Here is an 8,568-nt window from a genome sequence, read left to right as displayed (position 1 = left end):
TATTAGTTTTCTTGTCCCCCACATTACACTTCTGTGGGGCAGTTTGCTGCTGTCCATGGTGCTGAACTGTCTGGTACGGTCAGTCACAATCTTTCATGGTGATTACACTGGGGGCGGTGGTTTGGGTAAGATAGTAGATGGTTAAACCTTGAATCTTGCCTTTGTGCCCCATCTCCTGATCATCCAAGTTACTGACGTTTATTCTGGTTAGTGCACATTATAAAGCAGATTTCCAGTGATTATAATTACCCAGTTTGTATATTCCTGGGCATATCATAAAGCTTACAGGTTTATTTAGAGAAACTCCTGGGTCTACCTTGTGCTGCTCTAGGGCTCTATTACACAGGATGATTACTGGATGATATTGCCCATATAATAGTGTCCATCTGATGAAGGAGCGAACGCTTGTTCATCAGATGATCGTATAGTTTAGCATACTAAAAAAATCCACATTTGTTCGCTGCACATATCCCCGTATCGCTCATGTTGCCCTACCTGCACGCTGGTTAAATAGTGTATTGATTAAATGAGTGCCGATCTATGATATCTACGAGACTGTGGGTGCAACTGCATGATATATTACATTTTTCCCCACACTTCCACTGGGATTCCCCTCCAACAAAAAAATTGGCTACTGTGAAGGTTGCTATAGGTTTGTTCACCAAAGTTCCCTAGACTCCTGCCTGGCAAATCTGCCTTGTTAAACAAGTAGGAATATGGGAAATCTATAGTTGTCAGACCGGCAGGAGCTAGAACACCAGCCATGTTGGTTATCACACAACTACAACTTTTCTAGAAGTAGACATGTGAATATCTGTACAAAAACCGATAGAAGAGCATCTTGTGGCTGCTGGAAATTTTAGTCGTTGTGGGAAATAATGTTTATTAGAGAAGAGAAGTCCATTAAAAAAAAAAACGAGGAAGGAGGAGTCCCGTCCTCCGAAACGTCCGGCGGGAGGCCATAGTCTTTGGCATGTGTTCATGGAATTACTCAGCCTGTGAGCTATGATTGCGATATACCTTGCAAAAGAAAAATAAAGCAATGGAAAGTATATACTGTGAGTATGTGTCTTTCTAATCACAGAAGGACAAATTTATCCTGATGGAAGTGCTGCAAGAATAAGGTAATATCGTTGGGTAGATCAGACTACCGATTATACCACACATTTTTTCTTATTATGGACTATTGTATTACCGGATTTGTGGAAGTCTGGACTGTGTGGATTTGGATCAGTATCCTATGAAGTGCGATGTTGGTTGTTTGTTTATTAGAGAAGAGAAGGAAGTGTTCACATTGGGTCCTGGTCACTCTCAGGAGACTGCAGGCAGCATTGGGGATATGTAGTTGGAGAGTCTGCTCTCTCTTAGGGCCCTATTCCACCGGACGATTATCGTTCAGATTATCGTTAAATCGTTCGAATCTAAACGATAATCGTTCGGTTGAAATGTAGTTAACGATTAACGACTGAATGAGAAATCTTTGATCGCTTTATAAGGGCCCTATTCCACCGGATGATTATTGTTCGCATAATCGTTAACGAGTAACGATCTCAAACGATCGCTATTGCGAAAGACCTGAAAATGTTCACTCATTTCCATGTAACGATAATTGTTACTTATGATCGTATTTGCGATCGTTTTTTCTTCGCTATTGTTTTGCTATTGCGTTCGTATCTACTGCGAACGACCGAACAACATCTTATTCAATTCGAAAGATTTGCGAACGTTTTGCGAACGAGCAACGATAAAAATAGGTCCAGGTCTTATAAAGCGATCAACGATTTCTCGTTCGGTCGTTAATCGTTTACTGCATTTCAACCGAATGATTATCGTTTAGATTCGAATGATTTAACGATAATCTAAACGATAATCGTCCGGTGGAATAGGGCCCTAAGACCTGGACCTATTTGTATCGTTGCTTGTTCGCAAAACGTTCGCAAATCATTCGCATTGAATAAGACATCGTTCAGTCGTTTGCCATAGATACGAACGCAATAGCGAATAAATAGCGAAGAAAAACTATCCCAATTACGATCATAAGTAACGATTATCGTTCCATGGAAATGAGTGAACGTTTTCAGGTCTTTCGCAATCGTTAATCGTTAACGATTATGCAAACGATAATCGCCTGGTGGAATAGGGCCCTTAGACACAGAAGCAATATTAGGATTTAATAAATTTCAGCAACACTAGAGGGACTCACTGGCAGAAGTTTCTGAAGTTAATTTAAGAATGAGTGGTGCTGGCGTCTGATCTGTAATTCAGTGCAGCTGTCATCACTAATAATATTCAGCACAGATATAAATATTCCACACCAGGTTTTGTATTCTCTAACTTTCTTATTTGTAGTAATGAGCCTGCGGCCACCTCCTGGGTGTTCAGTGGATGGAATCTGAATAGCTAGCAATTTGTTACATTGTGCACTGTAATATTGTCTGCACTTCTAGAGGGCTAGAGGAGATTTTACAAAATATTTATATAGCCAAGGGGAATCCTCTGAGAATTCTTCACGCTGTGAATTATTATTTCCTGTTTTTGAGTGTTTGCTCTTATACTAAATGAACTACAGAGAGAATGTAGTCACTGACACCATATACTAAGCCACAGTACATGATATACATCTCAGCTGTTTATCTATCTATGAAGGAAAATTACAGGAGCATTACACATTTTGATTGAGTGCTGTGTACCTTTCTCTTATGTCTATCTATCTATCTATCTATCTATCTCCTATCTATCTATCTATCTATCTATCTAACTATCTATTTAGCTATGTATCTTTCTGTCTATAAACCCACATATCTTTTTAACAGGAGGGCATATCAAGAAACTGTAAAAAGGTGAGTAATCAGGGAACCCTAAGCTATTTAATAGTAGTAAAATCATTTTTTAAAGTGACTCTCTACCCACAATCTGCCCCACCCAAACCGCTTGTACCGTCAGATAGCTGCTTTTAATCCAAGATCTTATCTAGGGTCCATTCGTCATGTGATGCAGTTATTGTCCAAGAAAACAACAGCCCTTGATGCAGTTATTGTCCAAAAAAACAACAGCCCTGTGTCAAATTGGCTTGGCCTAGAGTGTCTGTGCTCTAGGATTGCGACACCCCTCCATATCTCCTGCCTGCCCACTTTACCATTAGGAATGCCCAGGCAGGATTTCAGATGGGTGATGAATAGGAGAAATCCTGCCTTGGGCATTCCTAATGATGAAGAGGGCGGGGAGGAGGGACATCACAGGCCTGGGGCACAGACACTTTAGGTCACGCCAATTTGACACAGGGCTGCAAGTTTAAAAGCTGTTTTTATAGGATAATAACTGCACCACTGCCGAACATACCCCAGGACAGATCTTAGATTAAAAGCAGCTATCCGATGATACAAGCGGTTTGAGGGGGCAGATTGTGGGTAAAGAGTAGCTTTAAGGTCCGGGCACAGGTCGTCTTTAACCAGATGTACACATAGGATGAGCATACTCATCTTGATAATGTTGAACATTAATGGCGTAGACTCCAATCCATACCTGGCTATACCAATAGCCAGCAACGAGCGATTTCCAATGCCATCGATTTTCACTGTTTAGATGCCACTGTCAAACAGACTGCTGCATTTAAACAATATGGCAGTCCATCATTGGTGGTTCAAGGTTCAGATCAGCTCCCCAATACTGAATAAGCAATCAAATCAAATAAGTAAAAAAAGTATAAACAATACAGATTATAGCACAAAAAAAGGATCCAGAATTTATAATATCACCTTTCAAGTGTTATAGAGGCAGTGACAAGCTGTTGAAGTGCCACAGCCTGGCCTGCTTTCTCACTACCCCTCCTCACCCCTCATTGATTGATAGTGCTCAGTTTAGTGCATGCACTGTGATATTCACTGCTTAGGGCACCAGCGTCTGGCACTCACTGTATGTGTGTTGCTCTTGGTTTCTATGACACTTGTGAGATTTCCAGGTAGAACTCATAGCTAATCTGAGCCAAGCTGTGGCACTTCAGCAGTCACTGCCTATTTGACACTTGAATGGGGAATAAAAAGGTAGTTAAGGTAGTAGGTAGTATAAGGTAGTATAAGTTGTGAACCTGCCAAGAGCTACATCAAAGGTACTATTAGTTTTATTGCACAGCAATTCAGCAGTGTATGTGGCTCTATGCCTAATATACAGCCGACATGTTCCCTTTAAAGCCACGGTTTATTCTTCTTAGCCTTCTTGTAAAAAGCTCCTTGGAAGAGCTAAAATTTTGCACATCTGTTGAATAAACCATTATTTTCTAATATTACTTTGGAGTGCTCCTATTTATCCATATGCACTTTTATCTCATATCCATCTATTCACCTATCCATAGCCCTTTCTTTTTCTCTTCTCCAGTCTTGCAAAGTTGTGTCCAGAAAAAAAAGTGACATGTTGAATATTTCTAACAGTACGATTATATATATATACTGTATACAGTTGTGCTCGAAAGTTTACATACCCCGGCAGAATTTTTGCTTTCCTTTTTTTCCACTCCTTCTTAGTTGTTGGATTTATTGTCAAGCTTCTGTGTTTACTCTTTTTAAATCATAATGACAACCAAAAATATCCAAATGACCCTGGTCAAAAGTTCACATACCTCAGTTCTTAATACCGTGTATTGTCCTCTCTAACATCAACGAGGGCTTTGTGTCTTTGAAGTCTTTTGTGGTAGTTGTGGATGAGGCTATTTGTAAAGCTGCCGATTCTTCTTGGCAAAAAGCTTCCAGTTCTTGTAAATTCCTGGGCTGTCTTGCCGGAAATGCACGCTTGAGATCTCCCTAGAGTGGCTCAATGATACTGAGGTCAGGAGACTCAAGTGGCCTCTCTAGAACCTTCACTTTGTTCTGCTGTGACCAATGACAGGTCGCCTTTGTGTTCCTTCATCATAGGCCTCGTTGACGCCTCTCAAAATGTAACTTTATGATTGTGGCCAAAAAGTTAAATTTTGGTCCCATCACTCCATGTTACCTTTTTGTAGAAGTTTTGAGGTTTGTCTCGGTGCTGTTTGGCTTATTACTTTGTGGCATTTGCACAAAGTAATATGGCATGGATTTGTTCTGGTGACTTGACCTCGCAGCCCATTTTTCTTCAAGTGCCTCCTTATTGTGCATCTTGAAACAGCCTTACTGCTAGTTTTCTGAGAGTCCTGTATTTCAGCTGTTGTTATTTGGGAGTTTTTCTTTGCATCAAAAATTTTCCTGGCAGTTATGGCCGACATTTTTGTCAATTTGTGTCAACTTCTGTGCATATTATCAGGTTATGGTGTGTGTGAACTTTTAATCAGGGTCATTTGGATGTTTTTGGTTGTCATGATTGACCTGTCATTGGTTACAGCAGAACAAAGTGAAGGTTCTGGAGTGGCCATTTGAATCTCCTGACCTCAATATCATTGGGTCACTCTGGGGAGAGTGCACAGTTCATGCAAGACAGCCCAAGAATTTACAGGGACTGGAGGCGTTTTGCCAAGAAGAATGGGCAGCTTTACCATCTGAGAAAAAACAAACAAAAACAACCCTCATCCACAACTACCACAAGGTCATTTGGATGTTTTTGGTTGTCATTTTGATTTAAAAAGAGAGCAGTAGTTTGACAATACGTGGCTTCACCCAACCACTAACCATGAGTGGAAAAAAGGTTTTTGTGTTATCATTCATATTCTCTGAAAAAAAAGAAAGAAAATAATCTGCCTGCGTATGTAAACTTTTAAGCACAACTGTACATTCTTTGAGTCTGTAGCCAGCTTTCATTATCTGTTTGGGGCCCAGAGATTTTAACACTTGTACCTGTACCTCTCCATCTTTCAAAACACACAAAGCACACTGACAGCATGAAAATGCAAAGTCTATTTAACAGAGCAGATAGACAAGGTTATAAATGCACTGTCACTTTTAATAATTGGAGATGTCAATAATACCGAGTGTGTCAGAAAAAGCGCAGGACTGCTGTAGACAGAGGGTCGTGAGAGGGGACTGTGCAGCTGGAGCACATCAGCCAGGTCCAGACATAATATGTGAGGGGCTTCTCTGCACATACAGGGCAGTAGACGTCTCATTCACATGAATACTCTTTCCCAAGGAGAGATCTTCACATTCTCATAGTGAATTTGTTCTGCTGAATAAATCAAGACCTTCCATACAATGAGCGCAGTAGCGTCTTGTGCACAGCTATCTCCAATTCTTAACAGAAAAGTGATCTTAATGGGAAAAAGCTCAGTCCCTAATTTATTGCCTCACAAACCTTCATTCTGAACATATTGGGAAAATTACTTGGCGAGATTGATACTAAACACATTTATATATCAAACCTGAGATGTCAGTGCAGACTGACGTGATACAAATACCAATCAATGTGTGATGCTATAGACCTTGCACCTTCTCAGAAGGAATGGATCTGTCCCCATCATCTTAGATGTAGGCAGGTCCCTGGCTCATACAAGTAGAGATGAGCGACTTTTCAAAAGTTCACTCCGACCGGACTTCCGGATTTTTTTGAAAGGTTCGGTTCGACCAAATTTGGATTTCTTTGGATTTCATAGTTTAAAGCATCTATATGATACGGGGGTAGTGTATTTTGTTGAATTTAGGGCTCTACATGTCAGTAACATCATTATATTTTCAATATTCTCAAAGTAAATTTTTTTTTTTTTAGACTTCAATATTCACCATTACAGGGTCTATGCAGGAAACTCACCATTACAGGGTCTATGCAGGAAATTCACCAGTACAGGGTCTATGCCGGAAAAAGGTCACAAATGCAGTGAAGGAGCATTCTCTCCACTACACTCTCACAAGGGTCCAACTATAGTATTTGTATATCTATATAGCACCTTTTTTTTTTAGTTTTATTCTACACACATGCACGAGGTATATATTTGTGCCTCAGGAAAACACCTATGTCATATACACTTTCACAAGGGTGACAGTATAGTACTTGGATATCTGTATAGCACATTTTTGTTCTGTGCACCCTTTGCTCTCCTATGCTTAATCTATCTACCTATCTATCTATATTTCGCCCTCTCTATTTTTCTCTCTCAATCACTATATGTTTCTCCTCTCCGCTTTTTGTCTTTGCTTTTGTACAATATCTTCTCAGTACAGCAGCGTGCAGCAGCAGCGTTTTGTCACTGACGAGCTCTGTGCACTGCCAACAGTGTCCTTCCTCTCTCTGTTCAGACTGTGTCCTGCGGTCATGTGACTGCTCCTCTTAAAGCAATACCGACGTCACACAGGGGGTGGGCTAGTGCAACATCCCTGCTGATTGGATGTGTTCCGGGCATCATGGGAAAGCGCTTTTCCCACCCAGAACACTTCCTGCTTTCTAAAATGGTGTCTGCCATTTTAGAAAGCAAGAGAAGAAAAAAATTTGGAGCGGACTTCCAAAAATCCGAATCTGACCGGACTTTTGGAAAAATCCGAACCGGATCCCATACCGGCCGAACCGGTTTGCTCATCTCTTCATACAAGATCCGCAAACTCCTCTCTGAAATACTCTGTGCTGCTGAGGGACCCTGCTGCTATGTAACTCCGCCATGCTGTTGTGTCCTCACTAACAGTGGAAAATTCATTGCCTTACACATGATCAGCATACTCTCTCCTTTAATAGTAGATGCTGATTGGAGAGCCCTGGTCCATTCTGCAATATTGTGACACCAACCACTTTGTGAAACTCCTTCTCGACCTCCCACCAGATCAGCATGCTCATGTCCGCTGCTGTCACTTTTGCCATGATCTGATGCCTTACACATTGCTGCACTCTCACTACTTAGGGGAAGTAATAAACAGAATGACTCGTCCAGTCTGTTGTTACATACATTTTAGATCTTGGATGTAAATGTACTAATTAAAAAATAATGAAGCAATCTTTCTCTAAGACAAAGGGCTTCACGCGTTGAGATCTTAATAACAGGATTTACATTTTCCAGCAATTTCTGCAAATTGTAGAAGTGCCTCATGAATCATTATTACAGCAAAATGGATACCATTTCATACATGTCGGATTAGAGACCAATCATCATCCTAAACCATTGCTAATTGCAGTGCCCAATTAAGTCATTGACTAGTGGATATACAGTATAGTTGTTTGCTAACAGGGTCGTTGAGCTTGCGCAGAGTACTCCCCATTGATGGCATCTATTCTAATGGCACAAACCATTACCATTACCAAAGTAATGCTGAACAGATACTATATTCAAGGGCCATTTGGTAAGATTATTAAATGTGGCTATAACATACTGTCCATATAATATGACTGTTATAGAGAGTGGCAGCTGCCTGGAACCTGCCATAACAGCCACGTCGGAAAGCCAATAGAAAGAGCAGCTCTTGGCTTAGAGTACCCACTGAGACTACGAATTACCTGGTCATCCCTCAATGGGTGACATAAAATACCATTTTTTTAGATGTATGGTCCCCAGCAGGCTCAGACAGAGCCTGACTTGAACCCAGTTGACCTCTTGGTATCTTGAAAATGGCGTCCACCAGTGGTCCCCATCCAACCAGACTGAGCTTGAGAGAATCTTTAAGAAGAATGGGAGAAAATCCCCAAATCCAG

Source organism: Dendropsophus ebraccatus, chromosome 4, assembly GCF_027789765.1.
Source record: "Dendropsophus ebraccatus isolate aDenEbr1 chromosome 4, aDenEbr1.pat, whole genome shotgun sequence".
Lineage (NCBI taxonomy): Eukaryota > Metazoa > Chordata > Amphibia > Anura > Hylidae > Dendropsophus > Dendropsophus ebraccatus.
Note: the sequence above shows the minus strand (reverse complement) of the source record.